We start from the raw sequence: 6,784 nt of genomic DNA, 5'->3' as shown, positions 1-6,784 counted from the left end.
ACTCTCCTCTTTTATGTTCATCAAGAGGCTCTTTAATTCTTCTTTGCTTTCTGCCGTAAGGGTGGTGTCATCTGCATATCTGAGGTTATTGATATTTCTCCCAGCAATCTTGATTCCAGCTTGTGCTTCATCCAACCTGGCATTTCTCATGATGTACTCTGCATAGAAGTTAAATAAGCAGGGTGACAATATACAGCCTTGATGTACTCCTTTCCCAATTTGGAACCAGTCTGTTGTTCCGTGTCCAGTTCTAACTGTTGCTTCTTGACCTGCATACAGATTTCTCAGGAGGCAGGTCAGGTGGTCTGGTATTCCCATCTCTTTCAGAATTTTCCACAGTTTTTTGTGATCCACACAAAGCCTTTGGCATAGTCAATAAAGCAGAAATAGACATTTTTCTGGAACTCTCTTGCTTTTTCTGTGATCCAATGGATGATCCAATGGATCTCCTGTTTGACCACTTCCAACTTGCCTTGATTCATGGACCTAACATTCCAGGTTCCTATGCAACATTGTTCTTTACAGCATCTGACTTTGCTTCCATCACCAGACACATCCACAACTGGGTATTATTTTCACTTTGGCTCAGCCTCTTCATTCTTTCCTGAGCTATTGTCTGCTCTTCTCCAGTAGCATATTGGGCACCTACCGACCTGGGGAGTTCATCTTTCAGTGTCATATCTTTTTGCCTTTTCATACTATTCATGGGGTTCTCAAGGCAAGAATACTAAAGTGGTTTGCCATTCCCTTCTCCACTGTAAACTCTGAGCTAAGGTTTATATAACAACAAAGTATCCTGCTTGAGAACTTGTTTCTCCTTCTTAAGAACCTTCTGACTAATCTGTTATCTTAAAATGTGTATTATGGGAGTGGATGTAGTAAGATCTTTCTATTGTTAGTTCTAATCCCATTGTCTTAAAATGTAAATTGTGGGAGTGGTTCTGGTAAGACCTTTACAACCTTGAGACATTCTTTTGATTTACTGTAATAACCAATTGAAAAACTAAGATTAGCAAATTAGGCACTCTCCGTCCCCCTTCTAATGTCTGTGTCAGAAGCTTTCTCTGTCCCTTTTCACTGTAATAAAACTTCTGCTACACAAGAGACCTGAGCCTGGCCCCTGATCCTGAAGCTAAATCTTCTTCTTTAGAGATTACGAATCATTCAGTGTAAGCTATAAATTTCTTAGACTCCAACATGAAAGGCAGGGGCTTTGTTTATAAACTCTATATCCTGCACCTAGAGTTACACCCTTACACCTGAAAGCCATAAAAATGTTTACACTGTGTGAATCAGAAATTGTATATTGTTCTGTGTTCCTGGAGAAAGCTGTGCCCTACTTAGCTAAACCTTGACCCTGACTGATAGTTTATCCCAGTCACAACTTGGAATAATGTTGCTCAAGAGTTACCCTTTCTGCCTTGTCACCTTTGCAATATAGGTGTTCTTTTCCTTATGATAAATGTAAATGATTTTTCAAATAAGGTGCTTTAAAATACTATTGCCAGCTGGAGCTGGAACCAAACTGAGGTTCAACTGCTCCTGCTCAGAGTTGGTAGAAATAGGTGCTTTATTTAGGAAGCCAGTAACCTGGGGAGATGGTAGACTAGCACTCCCCAAACCATCTCCCAGTTGTCAGTTAGAGGGAAAGGGTTTTAAAGGGAAAAGGGGAAGTTTCAGGAGTGTGCAGAACAGCAATCAACTCCAACAATTCTCTTGAAACTGGTCATGTGATAGTCTGGTCAGTGTCATCTTGATTGTTGTAAGTGCAGTTAATCTTCAGTTCCAGAGTTGGTTTGTCCCCTTTTCCTTGAAGTCAGTTCTTGGAATTGTGCAAGATGGATAAGCTTATGTCACAGCTATAGTCCAGTCATCATGCAGTTAGCTTTTTCTATGTGGTGGTGGTTTTAGTATCCTGCAAAAAACAACTCAGGAATAGACATCAGGCACTATTATCTATGTCCTTCAGAGAGGAACTAAAGATTCTGTGATACTATCACCCTAACCACAAACTGCTTGAGCCTGCTTTTTTGTGACTCAGTGAGGCCAGGGAGACTACAGCTTTACTGCAAGTAAGAAACAGGGAACATGGAGGCTTTATTATACCTGGGAGGGCCCCGCCGAGTCCTGCTCTGTTTCAGTACTACACTGAGTCTCACTACTGTGAACAAATTCTAGTCAAGTTTCCTCTGTGCCTTTTCCCCTTCTGTAAAATGAAAGGCTTGAGTTAGACTTAGTGTCCCCAGCTAGATCATCCCATGGATGGGTACACTGTATTCTCCATCCCAAACTCCAGCTGTGGGGGTGGTTGTGAAAGGGGATAGATCTGCAAATGGCAATTGGATTGGGAGCTGGGACAGCAGGCCCAGGATTGGGAAAACTGGCCCAAAGAATATAATCTCTGTCCATTCCTGGAGAATACAAAGTCTACATGAGCTCTGAACATCTAAGTCTCAAAAAATATGTCTTTGTCTTTTTTCATGGAAGAGCATTTTATTTTAAATATAGCAGTGTGTGCATGTTAATCCCAAACTCCCAATCTATCCCTATGTCTTTGTCTCTTAATTTGATGATTTGGTCTAATGTGAATATCTTGTTCATTCCAGGGTATGTACTTGTAAACTTGTGTACATTTATTATCTGACAAGATATAATGGTTAACTTTATGTGTTGACTTGGCTAGGCCATGGTGCCCAGTTTCTGGTTAAGCATTCAGCTAGATATTGCTATGAAGGGATTTTTTTGTTGGTACACTTTATATAAAGCAGACTAGCCTCCATAACATGGCTGGGTCTCATCCAATAAGTTAAAGACCTTAAGTGAAAAAAGACAGAGGTCCCGAGAAGAGAGAATTCTAACTCCAGACTGCCTTTGAACTTGGGTTGCAATGTCAACTCTTCCCTGAGTCTCCAGCCTGCCAGTCTGCCCTGCAAATTTCATACTTAGTCCCCAAAATTGTGAGTTATTTCCTTAAAATAAATCTCTCTCTCTCTGTCTCTGTCTCTCTGTATATGCATAGGTATATATATACTAGGTTGGCCAAAAAGTTCATTTGGGTTTTTCCATAACCATTTACCAAAAAAAAGCAAACAAAAGTTTTGGCCAAACCAGTGTGTGTGGGTGTGTGTATCTCTTATTGGTTCTGTTTTTATGGAGAACACTAACTAACACACAGGTATAATAAAACCACATAGTCATGTCATCTCACCAGCAGTTCTTGCATTGGAAAATGAAAACAACAAATTAATGTACAACTTTCCATATCAGAAATTTTATTTTACCTAAACAGAAGTATTTTTAGAATTCAACTATATGTATAAAGATTCAGTTAACCATCATCAGAAAAAATAACTATTATAACTAACATCTTTGCAGTATAAAATGTCCTCATCTGTTCTATTCTCCAGTGAGAAAAATCCACTTTCAGAATCTTCTACCTCAGTAAAGATACTCAGCAAGTTCTTCTCATAAATAACATCCATTCCAGTTGCCTCTTCTCATTGCACAGAATTTACCTTAAAACTTGGAGCCAAAGCATTCAAAGCAAATGAAAGACAGATGAACAGATGAAGGCATTCTTCTGAGACCAGTGGGGGAGAGAGTCAGAGCAGTGGAAATCTGGCCTCTCCTGAAACAGCCCATCCATGAGCTGACCAAATTTCAACCATTGAAATATAACATTCCAATAGTGTTTTTAAAAAATCTTATTTAAATATAAGCTGATGAAGCACAAGATGGAATCAGGATTGCCAGGAGAAATATCAGTAACCTCAGATACACAGATGACACCACCCTTATGGCAGAAAGTGAAGAACTAAAGAACCTCTTGATGAAAGTAAAAGAGGAGAGTGAAAAAGTTGGCTTAAAACTCAACATTCAGGAAACTAAGATCATGGCATCTGGTCCCATCACTTCCTGGCAAATAGATGGGGAAACAGTGGCTGACTTTATTTTTCTGGGCTCCAAAATCACTGCAGATGGTGACTGCAGCCATGAAATTAAAAGATGCTTACTCCTTGGAAGAAAAGCTATGACCAAACTAGAAGCATATTAAAAAGCAGAGACATTACTTTGCCGACAAAGGTCCATTTAGTCAAATCTATGGTTTTTCCAATATTTGTGTATGGATGTGAGAGTTGGACTATAAAGAAAGCTAAGCACTAAAGAATTGGTGCTTTTTAACTGTGGTGTTGGAGAAGACTCTTGAGAGTCCCTTGGACTGCAAGGAGATCCAATCAGTCAATCCCAAAGGAAATCAGTCCTGAATATTCATTGGAAGGACTGATGCTGAAGCTGAAATTCCAATACTTTGGCCACCTGATGTGAAGAACTGACTCATTGGAAAATACCCTGATGCTGGGAAAGATTGAAGGTGGGAAGAGAAGAGGATGACAGAGGATGAGATCGTTGGATAGCATCACCGACTCGATGGACATGAGTTTGAGCAAGCTCTGAGAGTTGGTGATGGACAGGGAAGACTGGTGTGTTGCAGTGCATGGGGATGCAAAGAGTCAGACACGACTGAGCAACTGAACTGAAACATAAGCTGCATTATTTCCTCTATGAACAGAGCAACTTAAACAATTGTCGAGAGACAAAGTATTACTGTCACTTCAGACCCCTTTCCATCCCCATTTTGGAAGAGCAGTGGCTGCTCCTTTTCTCAAGTCTCAGTATAGTCTTATGAGGCCAGGACAGTGCTGCTGAGTGGTAAGTGCAGGACAGTGCTGCTGAGTGTTAAGTCCAAGCCAAGGCAATGGTCCCTCAAATAGGTCAGGGACCTTTCATGATTAAAGAAAAAAGAGTGAAGCCATATACTATATTTCAGCACCTTACAACATGATTCTGCAAACACTAACTTGCTCTCAGCCAAAGTATCTGTTTCGGCAAATAAATCCTATTTGGTACTAAATCATCCCCTACTTCATGTCCTAGAGTACATGATTCATGTACTCTATGATTCATGTCCTAGAGTACACAGTGCAGTGAAAACAGAAAGTAATCAAAATACCACTGTCTAATTCACAAAGCATTAAAATACTGTTCTTGATTAATTTGCACTAGGAATATGCTTCAAAGCATTTAATTGTTTCTTCCTAAACACCTACATTGGAGAAGGCTATGGCACCCCACTCCAGTACTCTTGCCTGGAAAATCCCATGGATGGAGGAGCCTGGTAGGCTGCAGTCCATGGAATCGCGAAGAGTCGGACACGACTGAGCGACTTCACTTTCACTTTTCACTTTCATGCATTGGAGAAGGAAATGGCAACCCACTCCAGTGTTCTTGCCTGGAGAATCCCAGGGACAGGGGAGCCTGGTGGGCTGCTGTCTCTGGGGTTGCACAGAGTCAGACACGACTGAAGCGACTTAGCAGCAGCAGCAGCAAACACCTACATAGGGCTTCCCAGGTGGCTCAAGTGGTAAAGAATCCACCTGTCAATGAAGGAGATGCAAGACACTTGGGTTTGATTCCTGGGTCAGGAAAATGCCCTGGAGGAGGAAATGACAACCCACTCCAGTATTCTTGCCTGGGAAATCCCATGGACTGAGGAGCCTGGTGGGCTTCAGTCCATGGGGTTGCAAAGAGCTGGACAGGACTGAGCATGCAAATATACACAAACCCAGATACCTACAAGTGTTAGACAAGCAACAGCAGGAACTTTCTTATTCTTATGCATTTAAAAGCAAAAGAGTTTGCAATTCGCAAGCCTCATGAAGACCCAGTTCTGGTGCATAGAAACAAGGTTATACGTGATGACAGTAGTCAAATGGAGAATATTCTAGGCATGGATACAATAGAACTTCCATTCTCTCTAACTTCTGCAATGCATTGCATTCTCTGACATCAAAGGCTGTTCTTTGGTAGGAGCCAAATATAACTTTAAAAGAACCACAAAAGTGAGATTGTGGCTTCCCTCCTCAAGGTTTCATTTTCCAATTACAAAACTTCCTTTTCTTTCCTCTTGAAATATTTTGAAGAATGTTGCTTGTAATAATTAAATTTCCTTAAACAGCTCTTTCTTCTCACTTTCCAGTCCCATTGCAAACCTCCTCCACCAACCCCTCCGACTTCAGTCTTCCTCTCGAAAGCTTTTTCTGGTTGGAGCCACATCACCTCCTCCCTAGTCTTACCTCTCTTTACAATTACCTCTGATGGGGACTATGTCTGATAGCTCAAGTTTTTTGTGGGGTTAATACAGTATTGCCTCAACAAAACTTTAAGTTCCTTGAGATAAAGGAACAAAGCCAATGTTTCTTTTGAAGGATCTGTGATATTTAGCTATGATAACAAATGATAAACTCAAATTGAATTAAAATTTCCTTTCTTTGAAAGTTAAACCTCCATGAAATTCTCAGGTCAGGTCTCTGAGTGTCATTAAAATGCTTTGAATAAAGTTTGAAACCAGGCCTTTTGTATAATCTGTAACCTTAGTTTTCACTCCAGCTGTGGTAGAATGATACCCAGCCTTCCCTCCTTTTAGTAATGATCACTTTTGATGGTATGTGGTCAGGACCAGTCAACACAGGTCAGCCAAGATGGAAGCAGTGGTATATAAGAAAATTGTCTCCTTTCATAATAAAAGCATATATTAAAAATAACTTAGAAAATCCAGATCATCCAAGATTGGCAGTCTCTGGGAGAATAGAAGGTCAGGAAGGGCAGCGGTGAGGAGATACCCGTCATCCAAGGTATGGAGCAATGGCTGCGCTTTGCTGGAACAGCCCTGAGGAGATACCCCAGGCCCAAGGTAAGAGAAACCCAAGTAAGATGGTAGGTGTTG

This window comes from Bos grunniens, chromosome 10 (genome assembly GCF_055505025.1).
Source record: "Bos grunniens cultivar Pamir isolate PY7600 chromosome 10, Bosgru_T2T1.0, whole genome shotgun sequence".
Taxonomy (NCBI): domain Eukaryota; kingdom Metazoa; phylum Chordata; class Mammalia; order Artiodactyla; family Bovidae; genus Bos; species Bos grunniens.
The sequence above is the reverse complement of the archived record's forward strand: the minus strand, read 5'-3'. Positions refer to the sequence as shown.